Below are 13700 nucleotides of genomic sequence, written 5' to 3'. Positions count from 1 at the left end.
TTGGCTTCTAAAAGGTGACCAATCTCCTGAGCTCTTGAGAAATAGATATCATGGGCTTTTGGGGGCTTTGGCGGGCCACTTCAGAGATGAAAGTTGAGGAGATGGGCTCTCTCTCCTGCCCCTTACTGAAAATGTATAGTAGCTCACAGCTTACTCCTCATGGAATGTTTTGTACCCTTTAGAGCAAGTCTTCTATATCTGAGGAGGAAGATCAGGTATAGTTTTCAGAAAATAATGATTAAGCCACTGTTTTTTCTTTACTGTTATTGTGTTTACAGTAGCTTAATACGGTAGCTTAATAAGGTAGCTTAATCATTATTTAGAAGTCAGTGATCAGGGGCGCCTGGGTGGCACAGCGGTTAAGCGTCTGCCTTCGGCTCAGGGCGTGATCCCGGCATTGTGGGCTCGAGCCCCACATCGGGCTCCTCCGCTATGAGCCTGCTTCTTCCTCTCCCACTCCCCCTGCTTGTGTTCCCTCTCTCGCTGGCTGTCTCTATCTCTGTCAAATAAATAAAAATAAAATCTTAAAAAAAAAAAAAAAAGTCAGTGATCAGAGGATCCCACAGGTGGGTGAACTCTGAATGGGAGTGTTTGGGGGCTGTCATCCCAGTTGATCTTGGGCTGGCTGGGGTAGGGGTGAAGAACAGCATAGATGTTGCTTAAGAATCTGTCATGTGAGTCACATTAAACTTGACATTGAGGTTTCCCACCGGAAGTGCTTCCCTTTCCTGGGCGTTTCTTCAGGCTGCCTGACTGATGATGTTTTTTGCAGAACAAAAGCACCATTTAGCTTTAGGTAGGTTTGTTGACCAGGTAGCTACCACCTTCCAGGGTAAGAACCTTTGAAGAAATGAATAGGTAAAAGTGACCTTCCTGGTGGAACAAAGGTTTGTCTATGTCTAATCATCCCCTTATCATGACCCTGTCCAGCTCCCCTCCTTCCTCAGTCTGATCCAGGTACCACTAGTTTGAGGCAGATTGGATCATGGCACAGCCTACTGATGCCTTATACCAAAAAGGGGAGGCTGTCCGCATGGCATCCCCTTTGGGGGAAGGTGATCTTGGTGCCTGCCTTCCATCCATGCTTGATGGCAATGTATAAGATATTGCCTTTAGTATGGATAGGATGGAGGTGCCGTCTTTGATATCCATGGCCTTAGTGGAGCCATGGTAGATCTTCCCCAGAAGACATGCAACTTATGAACCAGAGGTCAGTTCTAGACTGTATACCAGGGTACACATATTTGCGGACTTACCATGGAACTCCGTGGAATGCTTTTCTTTTTTTCTTTTTTTTTTTTTTTTGACCAAGACTGCACACATACCCACACTTACAATAAGGTTCTGGAGGGAAGGCAACTCCACTTGAGACTAGAACTCAAAAATGGGATGAGTGTCCTAGAGAGCACCTGAGGTAGTCTTCTGGACAGACTCATGACTGTTCAGTGCTAAAACAAAAAAGCAGATGTCCACGACCTCTTTCACCACCACACTTGTATCTTCTTGTCCAGGGTTATCATTGACCCTTCAGTACCTGAACGTTAGGGTCACAGAAAGAATGCTGTGGAGGCCTTGAGAGGGATAATAGGTGGGATGGGCCCAGGGCAGGGAACCTGAAGAGGTGAGGAGGTACTGACTGGAGGCTTTAACATCTATGTGGATAAACCAGTCAATAACCCAGCCTGCCAGTTCCTACACAATCTCATTTTAGGGTCCTTTATGGCCAATCCAGTGCAGTTATCACCACCCTGTAGAGCTTATTACCAGGAATACTACTGCCATCAGGAATACTATAGTCTGACATTCTGTCCTTTTGCCTCATTTTTCAACTCCAAGTCATTCATTTTCCCCTTCTTGCCTATCCACCAAGGCCTTGTCTTTTTTCCTCATTCCCCAAGGTAGAACTGATGGTTTATCAGGTAACCAACATTTAAAGAGCTCCAGTACGGCATCGGAAATAGAGTCCATGGTACTGTAATAGTGTTATCTGGTGACAGGTGGTAGCTGTAGTTGTGGTTAGCACAGCATAGTATAGTATAGAGTTGTATACCTGAAACTGTCATATTGCATCAATGATTCTTCAATTAGAAAAATAAAAGGCTACAGTAAAAGTGGGCCCCATCCAATCCCCTTCAGTTCTTCCAGTCTGGCAAAATCTTGTCTCTCTGCCTTTTCTAGAAATCCCTTTCTGTAAGTAACTGATTACTGTTGGATTAAATCTCACTTATCACAACTGAGTCTACTTACAATTGAATCTACTGACGCCACAAGAAATTCGGCCCCAGCACAACCTGGAAATCATTCATTCATTCCACAAATACTTATCCCAGACTTACTAACGTGAACAAAATAAATGGAGTTAGGTCACTATTTCCTTAGTACATTCTCTGCTCAGTGTTATTCAGATCTATTTTATTTTATATTTTATTTTAAAAAATATTTGAGAGAGCACAAGCACAAGCAGGGGGAGTGGAAGGGGAAGAGGGAAAGGGAGAAGCAGGGTCCCTGCCAAGCTGGGAGCCAGACGTGGGTCTCAATCCCCGGACACCAGGATCATGACCTGAGCTGAAGACAGACACTTAACGGACTGAACCACCCAGGCGCCCCTCAGATCTATTTGAAACTTCCTTCACTTTCCTCAAACTTAGGCCATCTTCACTTCCCAGGAGATGTGCTGGGTCACAGTTCACAGAAGAGCAAGAAAGCCATGACATGGGAGCTTTTCATAAAGCAAAGCAGAACAAAACAAAAACCTTCCAAACATTTTCCCATTCCTCTTTTTCTTCTTCCTGTTTTATGGACAGAGGTTTCCTTCCCAATCTCAAAGGAAATATACTTTCTAAAATGTCTTTATTGAGAGATAGTTAAATTCTAGGCTAAATGGACTGATCTACCCTTTCCAGGTCTCTTTCTGCCCCTTTTCCTGTCCTTCTGAGGCACCCAACACCTTTTTTTGTTTGTTTTTTTAATGCTTGTTACTACAGAAATGTTTAACATGTACAATAGCAGGTAGAACAATATAACTTCCCTCATATCCCTCCCCCAACTTGCACTATTATCATTTGGCACGTGTGATACATCCCATCTTTTACACTATGATTAAAGTGCAAAAGCCCATTTAAACATCTTGCCATCCATCTCTGAGGCATATGCTATGTGCCCATGTCAAAGCTCTCACATTTCTTTGATATTTATCACTTGTGGAACATACTTATTCACAACAGGTTATGCAGCATTGGTAATGAAAAAGCACTGACCTTTAGAGGCTTTGGCAATCAGTTCTGCTCTGCCTTCCAGTCAACCCTGAGGAGCCATTTGAGTGAATTCCTCAACTCCACACAAGAAGTAGTCTTACAGAGCAAATTCAGGGCACAATTTCACTGTCCCTTAATCACATAGTAACTGTAACAAGCAAAAAGTATAGAAGGAGAACACTGTTTATGTTGATAAAGACTTGACACTGCTCTATGTGTTTTCAAATATTTAGAAGAAAAATTTGTCCTGTCACTTTTCAAATGAACTATTGTGTTTTCAAGTTAAACACAGTAGATCAAACACTCCCCTCTTTCCCAAAATGCCATTAAAAGTAAAAGATTAGATGAAAAAATGCTCAACATCATTAGCCATCAGGGAAATGCAAATCAAAACCAGTATTTGCTAGCACTTCACACCCACAAGGATGGCTAAAATCAAAAAGAGAATACAAGTGTTGGTGGGAACGTGGAACCCCACACAATGTTGGTGGGAATGAAAAATGGTGCAGCTATTTTGGAAAACAGTCTGGCAGTTGCTCAAAATGTTAAACGTAGTTATCATATGACCCAGCAGTTCCACTTCAAGGTATATACTCATGAGAAATGCAAACTTAGGCCTACACAAAAACTCGTAAACAAATGTTCATAGCTATCTTATTCATAAGGTCAAAAGATGGAAACAATGCAAACATCCATCAACTGAGAAATAGGTAAATAAAATATGACCTATCCATATGACATATATTTTTGGAATAAAGACCAATCCATCACAACATGGATGAACCTTGAAAACTTTATGTTAAATGAAAGAAGCCAGTCCATTAATGACCACACATGATCTATTCATATGAAGTGTACAGAACAGGGAAATCTAGAGACAGAAAGTAGATTCATCTTAGAGCTGGGGGGAGGAGGGGAAACTGACTAGCAGAGCAAACAAAGTGCTGGCAAATCAATTCACACTGCAATATGCAGGAGACAAGCAACCTGGTGGCCCTAGAGAAAAAAGAAGTTAGGGGTTCTGTGTTAATAAGTTGAATTTTTGTTCTTTTTTGTTTGTTTTATATTGCATATAATTTCTAAATTTTTTTTTTGAGTGGGGGTGCTCACTGCCAGTATTTTGTAAAATCTTGTTGAAATGTTAGCATGCTTCAAATGTGCAGAGAGGATCCCAGGTTTCTTGCGTGGGAAAGAACCTGAGACAAGTGTTTTAAAGTTGGCGTTGCACACATCTGGGGTCTGGGTATGGTGGAGGCAGCAGCTACTGGAATCAAACCCAGAAATCTCAAAGGTTGGGTTAAATTCATTTTTCAAATATGTATTTGAAAATAAATTTGTGGAAAAGTTGCACACATGGTAAAAGCATATACCCTTTATCCAGATTTACCTATTAAGATTTTGACTTATTTTCATCCTCCTTCCCCTTCTCTCTACATAGGAACACATATATATGCATATGAAAATTATGCATACATTCTTGAATATATGAGAATACATTTCATGCATCATGTACTTTCTCCCTGAATATTTCATTGTGTATTTTTTAAGAATATTACAGAACAGTCATCTCCTTCATTAAATTTCATATTGACATAAAACTTTTAACTAATCTCCCACTCATAATCCATTTTTGTCAATTTATCAAGTAATGTCCTTTGTGTGTGTGTGTGTGTGTGTGTGTGTGTGTGTGTGTGTTTAAAGGAGGTTTAGGATCACATACTAAATCTAGTTGTTGTGTATCTTTAGTTTCCATTAATCTGGATCAGTTTCTCAGCCTTTTTTAGAACAAGGCCATTTATGAAAAATAAATTTGATGTGTCATATTTAAAACCCCTTCTCACCTGGAAATTTTTTGGGGTGGAGCTTATCTTGCTCAGGCTTTAAAGGATGTTTTTATAGTTGTGAGAACAGGGGACTTAGAGACAGTCAAGACCACACTTCCTATTTAAAAACAATTCCAGAGATGCAAAGATATGTGGAGGGATTTTTCTTAACAGACAAACCTGCAGTCAAGGGAGGGTATGTGAGGTAGGGTGGGCAGAGACAATGGTGAAGCTGTGGATGCACGAGAAGAGAGGTAAAGAAAGGAGCTGTAATTACTGGTAAACCCTCCTCATATAGAGGGGAAGGACTGGGTGTCTAGGGCCAAGACTGATTCATCAGAGAGGGAATGCAGGCGAGTCGAGTAAGGGAATGATACAGGGCTTAATTTCAATAGTTTATAATCGAAATAATGAAGCTGTAAGGGTTCCAACTATTAAATGACTAGTTAGCATGAGGAGATGAAATAAATACATATAAACCCTCAACAAAAATGACATTATTGTTTAAAATGGATAGAGATGACAGTGGGTATCTTGGTGAAAAGTTAGAAGGTATGTGGGAAAAATACTTTTCATGGAAGTAAGCATAGGTGTCATTAAGAACACCCCAAACGGTACTGCTAAATATAATTGTGCTCATTAGACATTATGCTAGAGGAGCCCACTTCCTAAATCAAGATGAGTTTGGTCCTGTGAGCTGTGATCCAGCACAGTTGCTCTGTAAAATAAAGAAATCTTTAAAAATGTTGGGGGGGAGAAAGGGGATTTGACAGAAGAACAAGGGAGCAGCAGGGTGAGATACTATATGTGTGGAAGAGAAACTGTAGGGCATGCTAGCCTAAGAGGGATTTGGGGAAATAAAAGAGTTACTAAAATTTTTTAAGTTGTTTGCCACAAGTCCATGGGCGTGTCAGGCCCTTGTCTCCCTCTTTGTCATGCTTTCGGTTCTTTGGTACAGGCTATTCTGCTTTCTCATGCTCTTTGGTGAACTTGGATTCTTTTGTGGAGATATGGGGGATGGGGCTGCTGCTGAGTCTATTTCTGGTTTCATACAGGTAAAAAGGCATAAGGGAGAGCTGCAGCTGAAAGCAGAGTAGAGCTTGGGGATGTAAATCCCTGGGTATAGGAAACCTTCAGCGATGAGGTGAGGTCCAAAGTGAGATCACCACTTGGTAAAAAGGGTCTCAGGTAATATCAGGGTAACAGGTGGAACAAGGAAATTTCACTAAGGTAAATACATGATATGGTGACTGGGTGGAGTAGGAAGGTACGTTGGAGGCATCTAACAGGTCATGGAAGGATGGACACATCTGCTGGGCTGGATAGTGGGGGAAGGGTTGCATGTGAATTTCTCTGTCCTGTGTTGTCCCCTCCCCCACACTCAACAACCTTTGGTGTCTGTACTACAGCTCTGTGATGGGCCTGGAACTCTAGTCTAGAACATGTATTCTCAATGCCCAGCTGCCTCAGGCAGCAGTGCATTTCCAGTGTTGTGAGTCATCTTTGTCTGCACCATGGTGGAACTCCAATTAAACTTGCTAGGTCTTCCCATCCTTGCCTTCCTGTGTGGGGTGGGGCTCCTTCTTCTGGTGCTGTGCTACCTAAAGAGGAAACCGTGTTTACCAACATTTTGCAAACAGAGAGATGTCAATCAGGTAAGTAAAGTAGAGTCTCCCAGAGATATTAAATCTTTCTTTTCAAATAGATGAACTCAAAGCCATCAACTTCCAAATAATGCTTTTGCTGAATCTTACAAATTTTAAGATTCTACTTTATTTTATTTTATTTTATTTTATTTTATTTTATTTTATTTTATTTTATTTTATTTTATTTTATTTTAAAGTAGTCTCTATGCTCAGTGCAGAACCCAACACAGGGCTTGAACTCATGACCCTGAGATTAAGACCTGAGCTGAGACCAAGAGCCAGATGGTTAACCAATTGAGCCACCTAGGTGCCCCTTAAGTTGTATTTTATTTATGTATTTTTTAAGATTATTTGTGTATTTATTTGACAGAGAGAGAGAGAGAGGGAGAGAGAGCACAAGCAGGGGGAGCAGCAGAGAAAGAGGGAGAAGCAGGCTCCCCACCAAGCAGAGAGCCCGACATGGGGCTCAATCCCAGGACTCTGGGATCACGATTTCAGCCAAAGGCAGACACTTAACCACCTGAGCCACCCAGTGTCCCCCCTCCACCCCTTTAATTGTATTTTAATTTCCATTTGGTTTAAAATATTTTTTTTTCTTGAGTCTTCTTCCTTGACCTGTGTATTAGTAGTGTGTTATTTAATCCAATCTAAACATTTTGGGATTTCCAGCTATCTTTCTGTAGTTGATTTCTAGTTTAATTCTACTATAGTCTGAACATCATACTTTGTGTGATTTCTGTTTTATATTTGTTAAGGTGTGTTTTGTGGCCCTGAATGAGGTCCATCTTAGTGAATGTTCCATGTGAGCTTGAGAAGAATGTGTATTCTGTGGCTGGATGAGGTATTCTATAAATGTCAGTTAGATTAATTTGATTGATGTTGTTGCTTGGGTCAACTATATCTTTACTGTTTTTCTGCCTACTGAATCTGCCCATTTCTGATAGAGGGCTGTTGAAATCAACAATAACAGTGGATTCCTCCATTTTTTTTTTTTGCAATTCTTCCAGTTTTTCCTTACATACTTTGACACTATGTTGTTACATGTGTACATGGTAAGGAATGTTGTGTCTTCTTGGAGAATTGACCTCTTTGTCATTATGCAATGCTCCTCTTTACCCCTGATAATTTTCCTTGTTGTGAAGTCTGCTTTGTCCAAAATAATACAGTTACTCCTGTTTTCTTTTGGTTAGTGTTAGCATGGCATATTTTTCTCTGTCCTTTTGCTTTTAATCTACTTATATCTTTATACATAAAGTGGGTATTTTATAGACAACATATAATAGGGTCTTGTTTTTTTTTATGCACTCTGACAGTCTTCTCTTTTAATTGAATTTAGACTACTTCCATTTAGTGATTTTTAAATATAGTTGGATTAATATCTCTACCTGGTCTGTACTGTTTACAATTCATTATACCTATCCTTCCCCTCTTTTTCTGCTTTTTCTGGTTTTAAACAAGCATTATATATAATTCAATTTTCTCACTTTTGTTAGCATATCAGTTATTCTTTCTTTTTTTTTTTTTAAAGATTTTATTTATTTATTCGACAGCGATAGAGACAGCCAGCGAGAGAGGGAACACAAACAGGGGGAGTGGGAGAGGAAGAAGCAGGCTCATAGCAGAAGAGTCTGATGTGGGGCTCGATCCCATAACACCGGGATCACGCCCTGAGCCGAAGGCAGACGCTTAACCACTGTGCCACCCAGGCGCCCCCCAATTATTCTTTCTTAAAAATATTTTAGTGGTTGTTATAGAGTGTGTAATATACATTTAAAACTACTCTAAGTCCACTGTCATATAATGCTATACCACTTCATAGTTAGGCAGGAGTGTCCAATTCCTCCTGTTCCATGTAACATTGATGCCATTCATTTCACTTATTCATATACTATAATCACCCAACACATTATCATTATTATTATAGGTCAATTGAGAATAAGATGAATGAAAGTTTTATTTTATCTTCATTCATTCCTTCTCTTCCTTTCCTTTATGTAGATTGGGAGTTATTTTCCTTCTCCCCAAAGAACTTCTTTTAACATTTATTGCAGGGAGGTCTGTTGCTGATGAATTCCCTGTTTTTATTTGTCTGAGTTTTTATTTGTATTTCACTTTTGCAGGATAATTTCACTAGAAATAAAATTTTGGATTGGTATTTTTTTCTTTTAACTCTAAGTATTTCACTGCAATCTCTTACTTGCACGCTTTATGATAATAGGTCATAATTCTCACATTTTTTTCCTCTAGAGGTATGGTTTTTATTTTCCTCTGGATTCTTTCAAAATTTTATCATTTGTTTTCCTACAGTTTGAATGTGGTGTGTCCAGGTATAGACTTTTTAGTTTCCTGCTTGGTGTACTCTGAACTTCCACAATGTGTGGTTAATCTGTCATTAATTTTGGAAAATCTTGGCCATTATTACTTAAACCATTTGTTTCTGTTCTTTCTTCTCCTTCTGGTATTCCAATTACATATATGTTACACATTTTGAAACACAGTTCTTGGATAACACAGATTTTAGCATTAAAAAATTCTTTTTCTCTTTGTATTTCAGTTTGGAAACTTTCTAGTGACATTTATGCAAACTCATTTATTCTTTCCTTGACCATATGCAACCTACAGATGAGTCAATCAAAGGCATTCTTCATTTGTCAGAGTGCTTTAGGTTTCTAACATTTCTTTTTGATTCTTTCCTAGAATTTCCCTCTTCTGCTTACATTCCTCATCTGTTTTTGTATGTTGTCTACCTTTTCCATTAGAGCCCTTAACATAATAATCATGGTTATTTTAGATTCGACATATAAGAATTCTGAAATCTGTGTCATATCTGAATGTGCACCTGACTCTTGGTTTGTCTATTCAGATTGACTTTACTTGTCTTTTAGCATGCCTTGTAATTTTTCTTTGAAAGCCAAAAATAATGTATTGGGTAACAGGAACTGAAGTAAACAGACTTTTAATGTGAAGTCTTATGTTAATCTCATTAGGTGTTGCGCTGTGTTTAATATTTACTGTAGCTATACATGTTAGAGGCTTCAGTTTCCTCTAGTGTCCCTGTTCTTGTCTCCCCTAGTGTCTTTAGGTTTCCCTAAATCTCTCTATATAGAACCTATACCTTGCAGCTCTTTTTAGCTATGATCCTGTTACTACACTGGAGCCCAGTAAATACTGTAGTAATGTGTTGGGGGAGGGATATGATTAAACATCTGTCTTTTAAAGGGCTTATGTCCCTGGATTGTGATGTTCACAAGTGTTTAGAAGGGGCTGCTGTAATTGGGTAATTTACCTTCTCCCATGTGTCATAAGGCTCTGGTAGGCTTTTCCCCTGCTGAGTAGGCTTCTGTTATGGAGAACACTCTGGGAATATTTCACAATGCTTTCGAAATGGTTACCTTTCTCTCCAACTCTACACTCCCCTGGTAGAAACACAAGCTTTTTTTTTTTTTTTTTTTTCTTTCTCTTTCTTTCTTCTTTTTCTTTCTTTTTCTTTCTTTTTCTTTCTTTCTTTCTTTCTTTCTTTCTCTTTCTCTCTTTCTCTCTTTCTCTCTCTCTTTCTTTCTTTCTTTCTTTCTTTCTTTCTTTCTTTCTTTCTTCTTTCTTTCTTTGTAGCTCTTTACTGTGAGAACCAGGGGGGAACAGTTCCTGGTAATAAAACCCATAAATAAGTGGGGGCCCCCATTAGATTGTGACCCCAGGAAATTCTCACTCTCATGCTAGCCCATATGCATCCTCCAGCAATTTGTCAAAGTGTGTATTTAAGTGTTTCCTACCAGAAGAGCAGTGCTGAGCCTCCAGTGGCTTCTGTTCCAGGTAAGCTAATCCTAACAAGATTTTCCACATTGCCACTCTCTGAACATTTGGTGTAGTGGTTTTCCACTATGGTTCCAAGAAAAGCCATTGATTTTTAGTTTGTTCAGCTTTTTGCTTCTTTCACAGAGTGAAGTGATGACTCTCAGGCTTTTTAAATGTTAGAGCTAGAACCAGAAGTTGCCCTTCAGAGAATGATTCTTTATTTTCCTGCTCCTCTTCTCACATTTATAAATAAGTTTGGTAGGATCAGAAAAACACCTAAAATGGGAAGTCTAAGGAAAGAGTAGACATTCACTCCTCTAGAAAAGAGATCTGGCAGGGCTAAGGGTTAAGGAATGACTAAAGTTTCTACTTCAAACTCACAGGCTATCTGGATGTGGTGGTGGGTCTTGGGTAGTCCTGGATTCGGTTATTTGGAGAGCATGGAATCTGTAAGAGAACAAAGTTTCCCAGCAGTTGATCATGAGTCACATTCCCATGTCAGGCATCACTTGATCAAGCCTTCCTTCATGTTGCGTTGATCAGGAGAACAGTGCTGAGCCTCTGAGAAGAGACTGGGCTCTGAGTTATGCCCTAGGATACAGGGTCCTACCTGAGGGAGCACAGATGTGACTATGTGGCTTCAGTTTCTATGTCCTCATTGAACAGAGGACTTCAGACTGAGAATATCAAGTGTGGACCTCACAGACAAAACCCTCCTTTGAGTTTTTCAAATAAGTAAATCTTGAAAACATTCTATCACCTTTAAAAATTGATAAAAGCAAGGAACACAAAGTTATGTTAATTAAAATAAAGTTCTACTATTCTTGAATAAAGAATGTCTCCATTTCTGAGAGAAGAGTGAAAGAGATGAGTCCCAACCTGTCATTCTTTTATTTTTGTTCTAGCATCAGGACAGAGCCAAGAGGAGGAGGAAAGGTGGGACCCTGAAAGGTAAGGTTCTGCCTATTCCACCTGAGCCCTCCAAGGGTGACCATTTCTGTCCTTTCCATGATGGCCCAAGTCCATGATCTCTGAGGAGGTCAGCTGCTAGACACAGTCCCTCTCAGAAAACAGAGGCCTCAGAGGAAAGGCTCATGGAAAGGCAGTCAGAGCACAAAACCCTTCTCAGATTCCCTGCTCTGCCCATCTCTGAGCATGAAGCAGTGATGGATCTTGGCAATGGGTGCTGTCCAGTAGGTGGCCTTGTGAGAGGTCAAGAGTCAGAACTTCTGTGTCTTGACTTTGTGAAAGACCTGTGACATCATGGATACTCAAATTCCTCACTGAGGTACTCACTGACCTATGTTTCTCATAGGGTGATTTTCAGTGTCAGTTGGGATACATAATGCATAAAGAAGCCCATTGTGAGTGATAAAACAATATAACTCTTATATTTGTCATTGATCATGTGACCTTATATCCTAATTCTTGGAGCTCTCCAAGTTCAATCTACCAAGGGTATCACTTAAAGGACACCCTACTCAGCCTCTTATAAGATCTCTTGCTTCTATCTTCACCATTGTCCTTGTTTTCCAGGTTGGAGAACGTGCCAGAGCAAAGTAGAGGGGGCAAGAGAGGTGCTTTCTCTTCTGTATAGGTGACTAAACATTACCTTCTTTTCTCTACCTCCATAGCACAGTCCATGAATTTCTAGAGCCTTAAGGTAGCCTGGCATTGACGTGGGATGGAAAATTCTCAGAGTCAGAATGTGAAAGTCTTGGGGATGTAGGTGGGGGGGGGGGTCTACCTTTACCAGACCTGCAAAGGTCACATATATTTGTTCTGGTCCTGGCTATGGCTTTGTATCTTCTGTCTCCTGATTCCCCCTGGGCCGGCATCATGATACCATCCCCTTTTTCAACTGTTATGTCCAGACCCCTTCTGTGAGGTGTGTAATAGCACAACTGGTGAGGTCAGTCGGCTGCTGTTCCCAGCGGCCCTGGAAGATGCTACTCCCTCTGTGATCCCCTTGACTTCCATAGCTCCTGTGACTGACTCATGATTCACTTTGTACCCTGACTTCTCAGCAGTTGCTCCAGGAAACCTAGTATCAGCTCTTTGCCTGAGCCTTCCCCACCACCCCCACCATCCTCTCACCTAACCCAATGACCCCTTTAGCTGACTTTTTCATACCCTAACCCCCTAGTCACTCCCTGCCACTAGAGCCAAAAGCCTTGGATTCTGAATTCCCAGTGAACCATTCCATTCCCAAACCCCCTGCCCTTCCACCTCTCCTACTACATGACATTCAGAAAGGGGATCCTGTTGTCCAAGGGGATCCTATTGTCCAAGAGGCCGGTTTACCTTTGAATACCATTTCCCCTCTTGACCCTACCATTTCACAAGATATCAACCTAATCCCAAATCTGTCCCAGACAAGGAATCCCACTGATTCATTTGCTTGTCATCATGCACCATTAACCCTGTCTGGTTCACCACGACCACATGGCACTTCAGCTGTGACTCAATCTAAATTGATTTACATCTCACTGAGGCCTCTTCCTGAAAAGTCATCTCCAGATAGTCCTGGTGGGTTATCCACTTATGTTCCAACAATCAGAGGTGGTAACTGTTCAAGCCCATCAATTTCAGAATTCTCCTGTTGGCAGGCTCATGCCAAGAACATGCTCCACCCCACACTATCATACTCCTATTTTCAGCAAGAGCAAGTTTACCTCCATCTACCAGAAACTTATGTCTGGAGAGACTCTGCTACTAAGCACAAGGAGGCCAGTGGGCTTTCTTTCCCTGGCGCTAACTTCCAGGCACTCTTGGAGAGACAAATGAAAAAGAGAATGGCTTTCCAGATTTTAGAGAAGAAAGTATTTTCCAAACAAATATGGTCAGAATACCGATGGACATCTTTAGGGAATTCACTGCAGCCATTTGATGTACAGGTCACCACAGCCCCCAAAACTGGCTGGGACACTGAAGGCAAACCAGAGCAGCTGCGTATTTATCAGCAGCTCCTCTGTGTCAAGTCTTTGGGGGAAAACTTGCATCAGAAATATAGCCAGCTCTTCTGGGGTCTTCCCTCTTTGCACAGTGAGTCCTTAGTGGCCACTCTCTTATTTTGTAGCAGTACTTCCCCACTAGAGTCTCACATTGTCTTATTCAATGGAATTCATAACCTTTGCAGTCAAAATGCAAGATCAAGCATCTCCACCACTTCCTCATTCCCATTC

This window comes from Ursus maritimus, unplaced genomic scaffold (assembly GCF_017311325.1).
Source record: "Ursus maritimus isolate PB19 unplaced genomic scaffold, ASM1731132v1 scaffold_34, whole genome shotgun sequence".
NCBI classification, from domain to species: Eukaryota; Metazoa; Chordata; class Mammalia; order Carnivora; family Ursidae; genus Ursus; species Ursus maritimus.
Note: the sequence above shows the minus strand (reverse complement) of the source record.